We start from the raw sequence: 19,149 nt of genomic DNA, 5'->3' as shown, positions 1-19,149 counted from the left end.
TGGTCATCTTCTTATAAGGATGTCAGTCAGAATTGATCCAGTACTCCCCACCCCCCTCCCCCGACCCCCTGATCCCCAGCTCAAGTATGACCTCATTTTAGGTATTTATTTCATAATTTACGGGGCGCCTGGGTGGCTCAGTCGGTTAAGCGTCTGACTTCGGCGCAGGTCATGATTTCGCAGTCTGTGAGCCCCGCGTCGGGCTCTGGGCTGATGGCTCACAGCCTGGAGCCTGCTTCCGATTCTGTGTCTCCCTCTCTCTCTGCCCCTCCCCCGTTCATGCTCTGTCTCTCTCTGTCTCAAAAAAAAAAAATTAAAATAAAAAGTTAAAAAATTTAAAAAAATAATTTACTTATTTTATTTTATTTTATTTTATTTTATTTTAATCCCAGTTAGTTAACATATAGTGTAATAATGGTGTCAGGAGTAGAATTTAGTGATTCATCACTTACATAGACACTCAGTGCTTATCCCAACAAGTGCCCTCCTTAATGCCCATCACCCATTTAATCCATCCCCCAACCCAACACCCCACCAACAACCCTCAGTTTGTTCTCTGTACTTAAGAGTCTCTTATGGTTTGCCTCTCTTGCTGTTTTTATCTTATTTTTCCTTCCTTTCCTCTATGTTCATCTGTTGTGTTTCCTAAATTCCATATATGAGTGAAATCATATGATATCTGTCTTTCTCTGACTGACTTATTTCACTTAGCAGAATATACTCTAGTTCCATCCATGTTGTTGCAGATGGCAAGATTTCATTCTTATTGATTGCCAAGTAATAATCCAACTAATTATATTTTTAATTTCCAAAGGTCACATTCTGAGGTCCAGGGAGTTAAGATTTCAACATATCTTTTTGGGGTGACACAATTCAACCCATAACATTATATAATTTGGGTTTTCTCCTCTATAAAGGCTCAATTTCAACCATTTGCTCATGAACAAAGGTAGTATTAGTGTTGAGGAAGAAAAGTTTTCCATTACCCTTCAAAGTTCTTTTGGCTGGTCTAAAAATTAAGTTGACATGAGACAGATTAACAGTAGCAAATAAAATTTGATTTCTTATGTACAGAGGCTCTATAAGAATATAAGGCCCACAAGCAGTTAGACAATGGAGGCTTCTATGACTTCCAGAGCTAAGGACAAAAAGGTAGGGGTGTGGGACCTCAAAGGGAAGACAATTCACAGGAAGATAAAAAAGAGTAAATATTTGATAAACAAATGTTGGCTGGGTCACACAGGAATAGTTGGACATAGAAAGGAATTTTAACAGACTTTGCTAAGCTTCTCCTTGTCTACCATACCTACTTTATATACACTGTAGTTATCCATTACAATAGCTCCTTTCCAGAAGCAGGTCCTCTAACTAAATTCTTTCAGGCAGTTAGGGGGAAGATCAAGGGTTCTTACTGAGCCTTATGTTTTTTTGTTTGGTTTTTTAAATATCAGCCTAAAATAATCCATCTGGCAAAGAGACATATTGCAGGGTGGTGATTTTGCTCCCCTACATTAGCTAAAAATTCTAACATAAAATTAGCTTACACAATATTCTAAAAATATGGTAAAATTATTATTGAAAGAAACCTGATTTGTAAGTGTTAAATCTGTATTAGAATCATATTATTGAAATATTTCATTTCAATGGATAATTGTTATTTGTGTTAAATTTTTCACACGTTAAAATATACCCAGGAGTTATTGTTATCACATTAGAAGTAATTGAACTACATTAATTCCTCCAAAAGAGTCTCCCCAAAAGTGATTTCAGGGTATTTAAACAATGCATTGTGATGACAACTAGGTCTTTTAGAATGTAAAGATTACCTTCAGTATACTGCCCTTTTTGTAGACTCTGAAGCATGACTAAAATAAGTGTGGAGCTCATCTCAATGCCAAGTCTAATTATTATCACTTAAATATTTAAAGTTTTATTGTTTCATTGCTGATGGTTCTTCCAGAAACTTCTAGCTGCTCATTGACACTAGATGTACGTGCTGTGTACTAATGTTTTATTTCTTTGAATAAACAGATTTTTTTTGAGAGAGAGAGAGAGAGGGAGCACAAGCAGGGGAAGGGCAGAAAGAGGGGGACAGAGGATCCAAAGCAGGCTTTGTGTGGGCTTTGCATGGGCTTTGTGCTGATCACAGCGAACCCAATGTGGGACTGGAACTCAAAAACCGCAAGATCAGGACCTGAGCCCAAGTTGGATGCTCAACTGACTGAGCCACCCAGGTGCCCCTGCATAGATAGTAGATTATACCAAAGATTAAGACAGGGGTATTTCACAAATGCAAATAAATAAAGGATGATTTTGATGATTAAGGTACCTACTGTATTCTTTATAAAAGGGAATGTCTACGGAATTTGAATTCCCCTGGCTGGAACAATGATCTCTCTAGACTATAGCACAGGGCCCCTTTCAGGTGTCTAAAATTATCAAGAGGGACAAAGTCATAGTTGCAAAAGGGCACACATTTACATGTGCCTTGCATAAATCATTTTGCTCATGCTGCAGTTCTGTTACTTCTGTGGTTTCATTTCCCTTAACTTACTATCGATCACCAACCCCCTTCTTCCAGAGTGACAGTTTTAGTGTAAGGCAATATCATTTTCTGGTTATCCAAGTTGTTCTTCTAAGATTCCAGACATATGGAAGTTCATCCGTTTAGCAAAAGTAACCCGACTCCTCCCCAGGCCCTCCAGCTTTTCAACTGAGGAGTGCGAACATTTCTATTTAAAACGTACATGCTCGGCCTGAAGCTCCTAGCCTGCTTGTAGGCAAGTCCACTTTCCTCCCCAGCTATTTCTGAGTATCCTTGGGGTGGGTGAGGGTTGCTTATGCTTTCCACATTCCACTCTGGTCATCACTTCTCACCTCCCTCCCACCACCCTCTGGGCTTCTTTGTCATTCATCGCTCCCATTTCACAAACATTTCTCCACAACTTGCCCCTCTCTCTGATCTGATCTCTTCCCCTCTTACTCCACGTGCAGAGCCCTTTCTCATATTTCTCAAAGGATGTAGAGCAAGGCGGCCATGTTAAACAAACGTTATCAAGGCTTGAAAATAACACAAAGGAACTATTTTACAGAAAAGGGAAACTGAAGCCTGGATTACCTATTACTGTCAGTAGCATCCATTGGCCACACCCTTCAGTTGGGGTTTCCTTGGGCCATCTGTTCTGTATCCGCCCCCCTCCCAGACCCCCACCCCCAGCCCACCTCTGTGTTGTCTGAGCCCACTTCCTCCTTTTCAGTTGCCCCACCTCCACCACCTTCAGGTAAAGGAAACAAATCTAATAATTAAAAAAAAAAAAAAAAAAAAAAAAAGAAAGAAAAAAAAGAAAAAAAAAGCTGTTCTCCAAATGAAGACCCCCCGCCCTTCTCTTACATCCTTGAAAGGCACATTAATAACAGCATTACATTCTCAAACAGCACCTACCAACCCATCCCAGTCTGAACCACAAGCATTGGGATTACTCAACTGCTAGCTCTCCCTGAGAACAATGGACAGAAAGGACTCATGAAAGGTCCCTCCTGGAACAAAATAAAGGTCTCTTTCAAGCTTTTGTGCAGAATGCAGACACTGCTCCAGTTTTACATCAGCACTTTAAAATTCTTCCTGCTACCAATATGTGTCAACACTACCTACTGAAGATCTATTATGGGTTAGGTACTACCGTGTTAGTGACGTGAGAGGTTCCAAAGAATAGGGACTTTCCCTGGCCTCCGGAGCTTCCATCAGTGGGACCACTCACTGAAAATGGATTCCAGTCCTGGTTCAGTCGTGTGTTAGCTGTGTGTCCTCGGATAGGTCACCTGAACTCTCAGAACTTTTGTAATCGCCACCTTTCGAATGGGGAGGAAAATACTAGCCTCCGATATGCTTTCAGGGTTTTGCAGGAAGTGAGAATATAAGAAAGTAAGCACTTATAAAATTGTATGCAAATGCACACTGTTATGATTACTAAGTCTCAATCTATCCTAAGAGATTCTTAGGATGGGCAGTTGTCCTGTGGAAAGTAGTTTTTGTGGATTCTGGGATGTTTCTGGAAGCTGGTTGGAAGCTGGAAGGAAGAAAGAGACACCTTTGAACACAGTCATATATAATATCCAAAGTGATTATGCCAGGGTCCCAGTGTATGGAGGTATTAAAAATAAAATAACAATTAAACAATTCTTTAAATGAGATACAATAATAATTAAACTCCAAAAGGAAGCCCAAGGAGTGAGCTCTGTAGGTGAGCACTGAGCATAAAAATTGGAGCTCCAGTCTCCTGGGTGCAAAACCTTCCACTATCAGCAAGACTTCGATGGAGATACTGAAATTTTCTTTGCCTCTATTTCCTCATTTGTAAAAAAAAAAAAAAAAAAAAAGTGCCATTACAGCTCCCATTTCATAGTATTTCTGTGAGGATTAATTAAGCTAATACGTGTAAGGCCTGTAGAAGTTTACATAAGAAATGGCATAACACAACAAATGTTAACCACTGTTATATCTGGAGAGTTTAATGATGGTTTGCCCCAGATTTGAGACTTTTCTTTTTTTTAATGTTTACTTATTTTTGAGAGAGAGAGAGAGACAGAGTACGAGCAGGGAAGGGAGAGAGAGGGAGATACAGAATCCGAAGCAGGCTCCAGGCTCTGAGCGGTCAGCACAGAGCCCCATGCGGGGCTCCAACCCGCGAACCATGAGATCATAACCTGAGCCGAAGTCAGATGCTTAACTGACTGAGCCACCCAGGCACCCCTGAGGAGACTTTACTACTTAAGGTCAGAATGCTTAACTGAAACCTTTGAGTGTGATGATTGTATTTTATTTATTTATTATTGTTGTTTTAAGTAAGCTCAATACCCAGTGTGGGGCTTGAACTCACAACCCCAAGATCAAGAGTCACATGCTCTACTGACTGAACCAGGCTGGCACCCCTATGATTGTACTTTATGTGTCTGCTAGTGAATGATGTGAACTAACCCCAGTAATCCTTCCCTTCTCATTCTACCTTGCAAGGTCCTTCAGCGTAAGCCGTTGTACATCTATCGATTACTGTTGGACAGCTATAAAACGTCTCAGTTTTTATTCAGTCTCTCCTCATTTGTGCACCAGATATCATGCTGTCACTGTGGCTCTCTTTGTAACAGTATTCTGCTTGTGTCTCCAGAGACAGGGCTGAGAAAGAAGTAGAATTGTCTTAGAAACAAAGCTTTCATTGAATATTCTCAAATGCTGTGTATGTATGTGTGTGCGCATGTATGTGTGTTCTCTGTTGTTTTGTTGACTCATATCCAGCTGGTGGTCAGCTTTTCTTCCTAGACTTTCTTCCGTGGTTCCATCTGACCAATGCTTTCCCGGTTTGTGTGTTTATGGAATTTATTCGTTCCTTATCCACAAAAATCTACCTCTGTAACCTCAAAATGTATGTGGGTGTGCCTGTCAGGGACGAACAGTAGAGCGTTGTGTCTTGGAGCCAGCCTATACTCCGTATGAGATCCCAGGACAAGAGCATTTACTCTGGGCCAAATGTCATTTACAAATACAAAAAGCTGGTCCCTTAGTTGAATGACCTCCAGACTCTCTGGGGTGAGGAAATGGGCAAGGTTGGTAGGCAGTTTCAGGTTGAACCTGTTTGGTTTCTTTTCGCTGCGGCAAGGTGACCACGGTTTAGGGTTTTGCTTTCCCTGCTCTGGAGTTTGAGAGCTTCCCTGGTGAACTTGGAGGTGAATGAGGTAACTGTCTCACTTTATCCTAACAGGGGCTGCTTTGTAACCCAGACAGCCTGTCTAGTATTCTAGCGAGCCAGGGGCATGTTCTCAAAGAGACACACATACTCGCGAGAGCATCACCTTCCCTGTGCCAAAGTACCTGGTGAGCTTCAGAATCGTAAATCAGCCGTGTGCAATGCCAACAAAGGGAACTAACCTGTGACTCAGTATTTTTAACAGAATGCAAGAACCTGCGATGTGTTTGTCTGCTCTGGGATCATCTGGAACCCTCTTTCACAACACTGATGCTGAGAAGCATATGCTTCCTTGCCTTCCTTTCCTGTTTCTAGAACTCCTTTGATTGGCATTTTCCAGGACTACACCCCCCCTCCCTTCCTTTCTTCTTGTCTTTAGTTTTAACTTTATACCTCCCTTTTTAAAATGCACATTATGTTCATACAATATGTGGTGTATTTAGAAATTTTATCCTGCTTTTCTTTAAACTTAGTGTATTTTGAGCATTCCCCCATGAAATTAAATTTTTTTGGAAACATAACTCTTGATGATTATATAATATGAGAACTTATGTACTATGATTCTTTAACTGTTATTTTTTTTTGACATTTGGACTGTCACTTTTCAATATTGCATTTAATTCAGATGTTGGCTAGCTCTTTTATCTGTGTGGGATGACTCCGGGCAAGTCCCCTGCTAACTATGACACAAAATTTTAAAAAGTCATATTAATTGATAAATTAATAAAAGTGTGCCATTCAGGTAGGCCTGCTGTAGGGAAGAAAAATATTTTTCCTCTATCCATCTCAGTTTTAGTGGCTGGGCCCTGCAAATCAGACTAAATTGATTAACAAGAGAAAAATGGAGGTTTACTAACGTGTGCATTGTACACGTGGGAGTACTCTGTGATGAGTAACTCAAAGAGAATTTATTTAGCATTTAAAAAAAATTTTTTTAATGTTTATTTATTTTTAAGAGACAGAGAGAGACAGAGTGAAAATGGCGGAAGGGCAGAGAGAGAGGGAGACACAGAATCCGAAACAGGCTCCAGGCTCTGAGCTGTCAGCACAGAGCTGGATGCGGGGGGCTCGAACCCACGAACTGTGAGATCATCACCTGAGCGGAAGTCAGAGGCTTAACTGACTGAGCCACCCAGGTGCCCCTATTTAGCATTTTAAAAAATGTTTATTCATTTTTGAGAAAGAATGGGGGTGGGGCAGAGAGAGAGAACCCCAGGCAGGCTCTGCGCTTTCAGTAAGGAGCCTGACATGGGGCTCGAACCCACAAACCATGAGATCACGACTTGAGCTGAAATCAAGAGTTTGATTCCTAACCAGCTGAGCCACCCACGCGCCCCTATGTAGCATCTTTTTTTTTCAAATTTTTTTTAATGTTTATTTTTGAGACAGGGGGAGACAGGGTGCGAGTGGGGGAGGAGCAGAGAGAGAGGGAGACATAGAATCCGAAACAGGCTCCAGGCTCCGAGTTGTCAGCACAGAGCCCGATGCAGGGCTTGAACCCACTGTGAGATCATGACCTGAGCCAAAGTAGGATGCCCAACCAACTGAGCCACCCAGGCGCCCCCTTATGTAACATCTTAATAATAATTCTGTAGAATAATTTTGTGGAAATGTGACAAGACAAAAGAAAATGACTCTGAGCTCCTAGTGGTGGCAAATTGCAAGAAAGCAAATAAATCGGGAAACTAAGGAAGATAAAGGCTAGTTAATAAAGTTTGTTAGGTAGATTCCTCTGGCATCATCTCCAGGCTGATAAGGGCCTAGGGTTGTCTCTGGGGGTTAATTTCTCTCCTCTCTGGTAGAGATGGGAAGGAGGGGAGCACCTTTACAAACTGATGCCTTGCTTTTTGGCAAATGGGGGGAAAGCAGAGAGCTTTTCGTGTATCTCTTTGTTCTCAGTGGTGCTCAGCTCAAGATAATCCTTATGCCAAGTGGCACATTTTAGGGCACGTCCTACTACACTTCACTGTGCTTAATGCCAGTCATCTTCACTAGTGTGGGATTCTCTTCTAAGGAGACTTCTGCCTCTGAGGGCCAAACTTAACCGTCCTCATCTGAACCCATGAACCCCCCTGTACCAGTCACAACTGACAGAACCAGGTGGACATCGAGCCAAGTGCAGGCCGGAGGCAATGGTATGGGCCAGTGGGAGAGGACAGCTGGGTCAAACTGAGAAGCCATGAGAGCAGGAAGCAGTTACCTGAGGGAGGTAAAGGTGAGAACATGCAGAGAGAGAAGTGATGAGGGAGAAAACACAGTGGGAGACAGAGAGCCTGGAGATTTGAGTTTCAAACCTGGTTCAGCCTCTTGACCTTGAGGAATTTACTTAACTCCTTCAAACCTCACTGTTCTCACCTGTAAATGGAGATAATGACACTTAGCTCATAGGCTTTGGGGGAGGATTAGAGATAGTGTGTATAGAGGGTATATGACAGAACCGGACCTCACCAAATGGTAGCTATTACTAAGCATAAAAGTATCTTTTAGAAAGGAAATAAATACAGTAGCATCTTCTAAAATCATCACTTACAATAAAGAATAAACTATATGGAGGAAGTAAAGAGTTTATACAACACAATAGCTAGATTTTAAGTTCTTAAAACATAGCCTGTTTTAATGACATGTTTATAGTCGGTACTTAGCACAGCACCTGACAAATCTTAAGTGTTCAGTGAACGCGTATTGCCTTTAGCAAATAGCTTCAAAGCAAGATTTTTCTTGGACTCCAGTACCACTCAGATACCCAGTTGACTGAGCATTTTTACTGATTTAATCACCCTGCCATGACTTGCCTCAGTGTAACTCACTGAGCCCCTTGCATGAGGAATCACTGCTACAATTCGTTTCACTCTGAGAGGCTGGGGTTTATTAGGTCATTTTTTTTTCCTTCAGTCTATTCCCTATTCCTTTTCATTCTCATTTGCTCTGTAGTTTCTACCAGATTTCACAAGCTACAAACAAAAGACCTTTCATAAAAGTAACTTCCTACTGTAACTTCTCCCCCCAAAATCTGCTGAGAAGACAAAAAACAATCACAAAAGAGATGAAAACACAAGCCAGGCTAGTTCCCCAAATCTTTAATAGGATACCAATATTGATATTAGGTGAAAAGTTTCCCCAAGGTCCTGGAAGTAACCCTTCACTCAAGGAAGGATGAGCCAGGGAGGGAGAGGGAACATTTCCATATCAAAGAGTGTGAGGTATGTAAACACCTGTTGTTTTTGTCTTCTCAGAGCAACAACACTCGCTACTCCAGGGAGCTGGTCTTCCCAGAGCCCATAGGATTCCCATGGGAATGATGATGGGGGTAGGCATTCCATCCAATCACGACTCCCCAGCCATGTTAACACAATGAGATTGGGCACTGACCCAAGCAAATCCAATCTTATTTATTTCAAGGGATTTGATATATGAAATATTGGGAAAGAGAGGGAGTCTCTCATTTTTATACCATGAATTATATGGTTATACATATGATTGGTACTACCAGGAGTCATATTTTCTACATAGAATGCATTTATTTGTATCAGAAGAGAATTAGGTCACATAGGGGAACAGAGAGAGAAAAAAAAAAGCAGAGACAAACATAACCTGAGAGGAAAAGTGGGAAATATAATCTTGATGACATCATTTAAACACCTGAATGCAGCTGTGACTAAACCCTTTGTTTGGGAGAGTGGATCCTAAGAGTAGGAAATGAGTGCTAACGTCCCCACCTCCACCCAATTCTGGCTCCAGGCTTGGTAAGTTGGTAAAAATGTCTTATTAAAGAAAGAGGGAAGTTACTGTGCACAAATACAAGGAAGGAGGGGATGAGGAGAAGAAGTGGAAAAAGAATAATGAGAGAAGAAGATGATCCAGTCCTGTGATAGGAACCCCTCCTTAGAACTTTTCAAATTTTAACCAGATTCAATGAAAGGTCATTAAATATCAACGTCAGTCCATTTCTGGGAGAAATTTTTTTAAAAATTTTTTAAAAAGGGTATGTAGTTTTGTATGCTCATAGTTTTGTATCTATGACATATGGAGAAAGAAAGATACAGGATTTAGCTGATATTGTGAGGTCTTTGATCTTTTATAGGTCCTGAAGTTGACAAAGGGCCAAGAGGCCTTAGCTAACATCTGAATTATAGATATGAAAAGAAAGAGGAAGATTCAAGACACACATAATAAGTGTTCCTAGGGAAGAGAACCAATATATATATATATATATTCACAGTTGATAAAAGAAGATTCTCCTGAAAGAAGAAACCTAAATCTTCAGGTTAAAACAAGACATCAAGGAGTGGCTGAGTGGCTCGGTCAGTTGAGTGTCGGACTTCTGCTCAAGTCATGATCTCATGGTCCATGAGTTGGAGCCCCACATTGGGCTCACTGCTGTCAATGCAGAGCCCGCTTTGGATCTTCTGTCTTTCTCTCTCTGCCCCTCTCCTGCTTGCCCACATTTGCGCACGTGTGCGCCCTCTCTCTCAAAAATAAATGAGCATTAAAAAAGAAAACATCAAGAAAACAGTGATAAGATCAAGACAAGATCAAAAAGTGATCAAGGTCAAGACATCTCCTGATGAATTTCAAGTATGAAAAAAGTGTTACAAGCATCCAGGAATGACTTGTCACCTTTAAAGAAAAATAATATATATCAGGCAAGCCTTGGATGTCTATCCACAGAGACACTAGAAACAAGGTAATGGAGCAGTGTTGCAAAGAAAAAAATATGATACAGAATTCTTAGCCTAGCCAGGATATCTTCCAAATGTAAAGCCTTGAGAAACACAATCTTAAATATGTAAGAGCTTTGTAAATTTTAGTATTAATAAAATGTTTCTGAAAAATCTACTTAAAAATAACCCTGCTATCTGAGAGAATAATCAAATTTAGAATTTATAAGTTAAGAAGCTACAATGGAGATAGATTAGCAATAAATACTATAGTCTACTAAACAGAATTAAATAATTTAAAACTGTGGTACCCATTGCTCCTGAATATTGTGATTATGGCTTCTGAAAGAAATATGTTTTTATTATTTTATTTTATTATTTTTAAAAATATTTATTTAAGTAATCTCTACACCAATGTGGGGCTCAAATTCATGACCTCGAGATCAAGAGTCGCACACTCTTCTGATGGAATTAGTCAGGTGCCCCTGTTTTTATTATTTTACACAATGAAAATATAAGAATAATTTGGCAATAATAGATGGAGATAAAAAAAAAATTACAGAATATGCCAACTAAAAGCAAAACATTTGTAGCTGGTTCACGGTGATAGACTAAACAGACATGTTCCCCTTCCTCCCCAGGATCCTCTGAGAAGGTGGAAAAGAAGCCGAAAGACAATTCAATGGCAAGAGTGCTGGAAAGTGGAGAAAGAGCATAGACCACAAAGTTGGAAGTATTCATGGAAGACAGAAGAGTTTGCAGGGACAAAAAAAAGTAAGTAATACCACAACCCCAAATATCAGAAGTAAGAGAGATTTTTCCCTGGGGAAGCATCTGGAGAGGCTCTATGCTCAGAGACAAGAAATCTAGCACAGTGGGGACACCTGGGTGGCCCAGTCAATTAAGCAACCGCCTTCTGCTCAGGTCACAATCTCATGGTTCATGGGTTTGAGCCCCACACTGGGGACTGTGCTGACAGTGCAGAGCCTGCTTCAGATCTTCTGTCTCCCTCTCTCTCTGCCCCAACCCTGTTCTCTCTCTCTCTCCCCAAAATAAATAAACATTAAAAAAAAAACTAAAGGGGTGCCTGGGTGACTAGGTTGAGCGTCAGACTTCGGCTCAGGTCGTGATCTCAAGTTCCTGGGTTCAGGGCCCGTGTCGGACTCTGTGCTGACAGCTCAGAGCCTGGAACTTGCTTCAGATTCTGTGTCTCCCTCTCTTTCTGCCCCTCCTCTGCTTGCACTCTGTCTCTCTCTCTTTCAAATGTAAAATAAACATTAAAAAATTTGTTTTAATTAAAAAAACATCCAGCACACTTGGAGAGGGGGTGACATCAGGCCAGGTCTAGCCTTTGAGGGGACTGGCAGCTTCTATTTCCTTTCCTCTTGGAGCTCTTGGAACCCAGCTACCTCTCCGAACCCAGAAACCGCTCTGTAAAAAGCGCAGGCCACGTGGGAAGGCCACCTGAAGGTGCTACAGTCAACAGACCCAGCTAAACTTCCAGCCCCCAGCAAGTGCCCGAGAGTGAGCCATCTGAATGACATAGCCCTCGGGAAAGCTCAGAAGAATCCGAGTCAGCTCACCTCTCACAGAGCAGAAGCCTGACCCAGCAGAGCCCAGTCAACCCACAGAATCACTGGAAATTGTACAACCGTATGTAAGTGTTGAAAATACTGATAATGAAAGAGAATACTATAATGAATACATATTGAGAGCTGAAAAGGGAAGGAGACTTAAAAGATATGGAAGGAATCAAGACAGCAATATACTTTAAAGTGTTAATTATAACCTCCAGAAAAACAAACCCAGAAAATCTTAAGTTATTTCTGGAAAGTGGGACTACGGGTAGGAAAAATTCAGAAAGTAGTTTATATTTTTTATTATACACTCTTCTTTGTTTTTCCTTTTTTTTCTTTTGCCATGTAAGTCTACTTCCTTATGATTATTATTTTTTAATTTTTTAAATGTCTTTATTTTATTGTTGAGAGAGACAGAGCACTAGTCGGGGAGTGGCAGAGGGCGGGGGGTGGGGGTGACAGAGAATCTGAAGCAGGCTCTAGGCTCTGAGCTGTCTGTCTGCACAGAGCCTGACGCGGGGCTCGAATTCACAGACTGTGGGATCATGACCTGAGCTGAAGTCGGATGCTTAACTCACTGAGCCACGCAGGCGCCCCTACTTCCTTATTATTTTTAAGAAACCTAGTTAGAAAGTTATATTTAATGCATAAAAATAAAGGAAAGAAATAGAACAAAATAGTTTCTTCCTTTTAAAAATTTTATCAATTTATATTATTATATATAATAAATATAAATAAGTATAATATAAAAATATTTTAAAAATCAATTTATATGTATAAGGACTGATTAGGTGAAAATACAAAACCCAACCATCTGTACACTGAAAATAAAAGATGTCAGAAAGACTAAAAATGAAAGAAGGCAAAAGTGTAGTCAGCCAATTCAAGAAAAAGAAAGTAATAGCGAGATGTTTAATTTAAGGCAAAAAGAAATACGTAAGACAAAGAGGTTCACTTAATAATAATTAAAGATATTTATGCGCAATGAATAAGTAAACATCATGGAACTTTATACAACACATAAAGCATCAAAATATATGAAGCACAAACTTCAAGAGGTAGAATAAGAAGCAACAAAAATATAAAAACTGAACAATTAACACCCTTTTCTCAGATAGTATTAAGAAAAACTAAGATAAAAGAGGATAAAATAATGATTAAAAGGTTAAATAGGTATGTGTTAAAGACTACGAGGGGCACCTGGGTGGCTTAGTCAGTTAAGCATCTGACTCTTGGTTTCAGCTCAGGTCACAGTCTCGTGGTTTGTGACATCAAGAGCCCCGTGTCGAGATCTGCACTGACACTGTGTGGCCTACTTGGGATTCTCTCTCTCCCTCTCTTTCCATCCCTCCCCGACTCATGCACGCACACGCGCTCTCTCTCAAAATATATAAATAAACATTTAAAAAAAAGATTATGAAAAAATAGAAGAAACTTTTCTTGCTCTTAACAAGAGTTTAGGGAAAGGGGCAAGGAGATGATAAACTTTGCATTTATACATCTTTAGTATATTGTCATACTTCATATAGCAAACATTTATACATTATTGTTGAAATATGAAAAACATCAAATAGAGAAAATTTAGAACAGTTTATAAACCTGGGTACATTTTCTTTTTTTTTTTTTTTTTTAACGTTTATTTATTTTTGAGACAGAGAGAGACAGAGCATGAACGGGGGAGGGTCACAGAGAGAAGGAGACACAGAATCTGAAACAGGCTCCAGGCTCTGAGCGGTCAGCACAGAGCCCGACGCGGGGCTTGAACCCACGAACCGTGAGATCATGACCTGAGCCCAAGTCGGACGCTTAACCGACTGAGCCGCCCAGGCGCCCCGGGTACATTTTCAAACACATTTTCTTTGAAAACATTAAGAAATTATTACTGTGGTTTACTGTAAATATTGCACAAAGAACACCTCAAAAATATCCCCAAAGAAGAGAGTATGGCCTGCTTTTTTCTTCTGACAGAAATGTAATTTAAAAAATGTAATAAAAAAGATAATTAGCAATAAAAGTGACTGGGCAAAGCAAAGCTCAACAGATTGAAATTTTATGATGATCAGTAGAAAAGAATAAATTAGTAGTAATAATGATAATATTGGAAATAGTAATAATACAGATCAAAACACATGAGGCAAAATATACCAAGAGGAAACTTCATGACCTCCAATGCCTTCATTCCTTATCAAGGAAAAGGAAGAATTTTTCAATAAGTAAACAACTAAAAAAGTTGTTTAAAGAATGACAAGAATATTCCAAAGAAAGAATAGCAACGAAACAAATGAACTAGAAAACGTGTTACATAACTAACCAGTTCTTAGAACACAAGAACTAAACAAAACCTACCCCAGGAAGTGTAATAAAGGTACTTAGGCCATCATGGGAAAAATTGGAGAAAGCATAAATACACAGAAAACAAGGAAGGAGGAAAATCCAGACCGGCCCCACCATTCCACCCGCTAGTCTGTAACTCATGGTAAGGACTCCATTTCTTCAGGTGCTTCATTTGTGAGAGTTACAGTTCAGGAGACTCTGGAATTAACCCTTAGAGATGAAAATGCTGAGCAGTGAGTGGAGAGTAAGACAATAGCCATATTGATATGAAGTCCTAGGGGCAGGATGTTTCTGTGGTAGTGCTTAAGATTAAGAGACACACAATAGTTAGTAAACTAAGAAAACCTGACTTCCAGCAACAGGTTTTGTTATGGAGAAAGACGAAATCCTCATCTGATTGGCTGTCCATCAGCCAGACGCTCAGGCACCATTTGAAATGGTGGATGAAGCTACAATTGATGTGACCAGCAGTAGACAAGAGGCATCTGCTCAAAGTCAAACAGAAAACTGTGCTACTTCTTTATTCTGGAGTATGACGTCATTATCGTATTCTTATGTTGGGAAAATATGATTTAATTCAGCCACATCTTGGTAGGTTTTCCTGAACATCACTTTTATTTCTCTATAGGAGATAAATTATCTGGTATATGTGCATAAGCAAAGTGCATTTCTTTTGGTTTTCTTTCATTAAGTTCAATGGTCACAGTAGTAAAAATCAACAAGAAAAAGAATCCATTCTAAGAAAATGCTACTTTTTCCCATAAGTAGTGTGCTCATTCAACTTTTTATAATTTCATTAGGGTTAACAACAACAACATTTATATGCCTTTCTTCACAAAATAAAAATCAATGTTTTCTTTGTATCATTATTAAAACTAAGGTTTAATTCATAATCTTCTGTGTGTGTATATAGGTCTATGAAAGAAAAAAACACATAAGGGAAATTGATTCTAGAATCTGGATAGTCGTTCCTACATATTATGGATCTTCATGTTCAAATACATTTCTAGTTTAAATTCCAAGTATTTTGGTTATTTAGAATTTAGAATTTTGGGGTACCTGCCCGGCTCAGTCGATAGAGCATGCAACTCTTGATCTTACGGTTATGAGTTCAAGCCTCATGTTGGGTGTAAAGATTACTTAAAAATAAACTCTAAAAAAAAAATTATTTAAAATTTCATTAGTAATTATGTTAGAGTATTGGGCTCTGAAAATGTGCTCTATATACTTTCCACTCTTAAATTTTATCAATAGGTTCTTTCTTGCCTGATAATAAATTCCACTGACACTGGAAAGGTATCCATGTGAAAGGTATAACATTCAATATGCAGCTATTGGGGTGCCCAGGTGGCCCAGGTGGCTCAGTCTGTCAAGCGTCCAACTTCAGCTCAGGTCATGATCTCGCGGTTTGTGGGCCTGAGCCCTGCATTGGGCTCTGTGCTGACAGCTCAGAGCCTGGAGCTGCTTCGGATTCTGTGTGTGTGTCTCTCTCTCCCTGCCCCTCCCCAACTTGCACTCTGTCTTTCTCTCAAAAATAAATGGACATTAAAAAAAATTTTTTTTAATGCAGCTATTAAGGTACTTTGTTCATTTTATTATTGTAGCCTCCATAATCTACCTTATTTGTTTCCTGTGTGATTTATGAAAGACTGAAAACATATTTTAAAATATCCTGTATGTCAATATTATATCTATTAATTTCTGTTTTGGTTATTATATATTTTGACACAATCTTATTCACAGTTCAAAGGAATATGAACTATAACCTTTATTAACATATTCGACAGTGGCTTCCTTTCAGGAGTAGAACTGGGTCCATGGCCAGAGCAAATGCAGAACTAAACTTTTAACTTTATAATATTCTGTATTATCTCTGCTTCCCAACCCTGTCCATGTTGTTTCTATTTTTCAAAGATAAAGAAATAGGCAAAATATAAAATAAAGTAAAATAAAACAGTCATTTGTATGTTAATGCTTTATGCTTTTACCTCTACGCTGCATGATATTGGTATGATATTTCTTGCTTTATGTATTTATTCTTTGCATAGGATTGCCTGATAAATATTTGGCCATCTTACAGTTTATATCAGAAACTATAGGATCATCCAATGTTACAAAATTTGTTACTATAGGGGCCCCTGGGTGGCTCAGTCTGTTGAGAGTCTGACGTTGGCTCAGGTCATGATCTCGCAGTTGGTGAGTTCAAGCCCCACATCAGGCTTGCTGCTCTCAGCACTTACTTGGTTCGGATCTTCTGTCCTCCTCTCTTTCTGTCCATCCCCTGCTCATATTCTCTCTCTCAAAAATAAATAAAACATTAAAAACAAATTTTTTAAAAAAGGAGAAAATTTGTTACTATAACATTATATTGTTAAACAAGGAGGCCGTCGGATTGAAGTGGCTCTTAAGCCCTGTGGCCTGCACAAGCAAACCAAAACCTAATCCTGGAAATACTTCAAGGTACAAAATTGAAACCTAAGGACAGCCAATCACAGTCAAGTAGGCTTTCCGATATAACCAATCAATGATTTCCTTTCTTTGCCTTTGCACTCTATGTAATTCTTTCCCTGAGCTTCCTGATGGAGCGTCCCTAAATACTTCTTGTTTGGCACTGACAGATTTGAATTGATTTTTCCTCAAATGAACTCTTAAATTTTTTTATATACTTCAAGTCATCTTTTAACAATATCAATAAGTCCAGTAAGTCTTTTATATTTATTTTTGAGAGAGACAGAGACAAAGAGACAGTGTAAGTGGGGGAAGGGGCAGAGAGAGAGACAGAGACAGAATCTGAAGCAGGATCGAGACTCAGAGCTGTCAGCACAGAGAGCGACCTGGGACTCAAATCCACAAACTGCGAGATCATGACCTGAGCTGAAGTGGGACATTTAATAGACTGAGCCTCCCAGATGCCCCTAATGTTTATTTATTTCTGAGAGAGTGAGCCAGGGAGGGGCAGAGAGAGAGGGAGACAGAGGAACTGAAGCAGGCTCAGCACTGACAGCAGAGAGCCCAATGCAGGGTCTGAACCCACGAACTGTGAGATCATGACCTGTGCCCAAGTCAAATGCTTAACTGACTGGGCCACCCAGGCACCCCTATTCTTTATTTTTTTTAAAGAACGACCCCTATAGTTCTAAAAGAACCTTTTTTTTTTTTTTTTTTTTTTTTTTTTTTTTTTTTTTTTTTTAGTAGGCTCCACACCCAATGTGGGGCTTGAACTCACAATATTCAGGTCAGCGGTTGCATGCTGTACCCACGGAGCCAGCAAGGCACTCCTCCAATACATCTTTTTTTTTTTTTTTTTCCCAATACATCTTTTAAAAAGCAGTATATGCTAGAGGGCATTCAATACAATTCAGAAAACTAGGAAAAGAAAGACACTGTCTTAATCATGTTACCTTTACTCTTTTCTGTCACTTAATTTTAGGGTGTCCCTATTAATACCATAGAGTTGGAGATGGATGCTGTCTTCTGATTCAGTCTGGGAATCTTTATCTTTTCATAGGAAGTTTAACCTATTTATACTCATTGGTATAACTAATATGGCGATCTTTCTGGTTATTTTCAGGCGATTCAAACAAATCTGCATTTCTGTAAATGACAAAGCCGAAAGAGATATGGAGCCCTCCTTAACTCTCCAACTCTATTCAAGATAAAAGGTATAGACTTTTGCATTTCTTAAACAATGGGTTCCCTTACCTTTACTACTCTAATAATCCAGGGGGTTGTTACTTAAATATTTTTATATCATGTGTCTTTTCCTTCAATAGCTCCATGAATACAGGTACAAAAATTCTTCATAAAATATTAGCAAAGAGAATTCAACACTTAAGAAAAGGATAATATATCATCACAAAGATATGCAAGAGTGGCCTAACAGTCAAAAAATGAATCAGTGTAACTCACTGTATTAACAACAATGCAAAGAGGAAAAATACTGTATGAACATTTCAAAAAATGCAAAAAAGGGCACATGTTTGATCTTGTATTACAGTCCCACTAACACCTGAAGCTGTTTTTGTTTGTTTTTAGTCTATTTTCTCTCTGTTGTTCAGTTGGGTAATGTCTTTTTTTTTTTTTTAATGTTTATTTTTGAGAGAGAGAGAGAGCACAAGCAGGGGAGGGGCAGAGACAGAGGGGGACAAGAGGATCCAAAGCTGGCTCCACACTGACAGCAGATGAAGGGCTCAAACTTGTGAACTGTGAGATCATGATCTGAGCTAAAGTCAGCCACTTAACCATCTGAGCCACCCAGGCACCCCCAGTTGGGTGATTTCTTTTGTTCTATCTTCAAGTTCACTGAGTGTTCAGCTCATTCCATCCTGCTATTGAGCCCTTCTGTGAGTTTTTTTTTCATTTTGGTTATTGTATATTTCAGCATTCCCCAGCTAAAATAACAATACAGGAAGGAAAAGATTGTAACCCGCAAGGACTAAAGGTATAGGATGGGAGCCAGACAACAGATATCCAGGAATGCTCACAATGGGGGAAACTTATAAAGGAGTTTTCACTACCTTAGCAAAAAAGCTGGGTCCGCTGCCAGTTTTTGGCACAGCAAGATGTCAAGGAGAAGTAAGATGATTCTGTCTATAGAAACTGAGAGGATCAGGACTCATAGGCACCAGGTAAGGTCCTATAGAATACGGGTATCATACGCAGAGCCGGGGAAATGTACACCTTTTATCTTGGGAAGTGATCCCAGTGGTGGGAGGCACTGAAAAGAGTGAAATAGGGTGACAACTGCATTTTCACTGTTCTGGGAAATTGGAGTTTAATCTTGCTGGAACGTCTTTGAGGAGCCATATATAATTCACCTCAGAATTGTTCACTGGAAGGATA

The 19,149-nt window shown here is 39.6% G+C and overlaps 1 long non-coding RNA gene across 1 annotated transcript in view; it reads left to right on the top strand.

Moving 5' to 3' along the window:
• LOC125914436 (uncharacterized) overlaps positions 1-18,346 on the top strand; it is a 51,324-nt gene extending 32,978 nt beyond the window's left edge. The window contains exons 3-4 of the long non-coding RNA XR_007455306.1: positions 11,038-11,170; positions 17,879-18,346. This is a non-coding gene — a long non-coding RNA (uncharacterized LOC125914436). The remainder of the gene's footprint in view (positions 1-11,037; positions 11,171-17,878) is intronic.
• Positions 18,347-19,149: the final 803 nt, after the last annotated feature.

The sequence above is a fragment of the Panthera uncia genome (assembly GCF_023721935.1).
Source record: "Panthera uncia isolate 11264 chromosome D3 unlocalized genomic scaffold, Puncia_PCG_1.0 HiC_scaffold_8, whole genome shotgun sequence".
In the NCBI taxonomy this organism is placed as follows: domain Eukaryota; kingdom Metazoa; phylum Chordata; class Mammalia; order Carnivora; family Felidae; genus Panthera; species Panthera uncia.
Note: the sequence above shows the minus strand (reverse complement) of the source record. Positions and strands in the feature narration are given on the sequence as shown.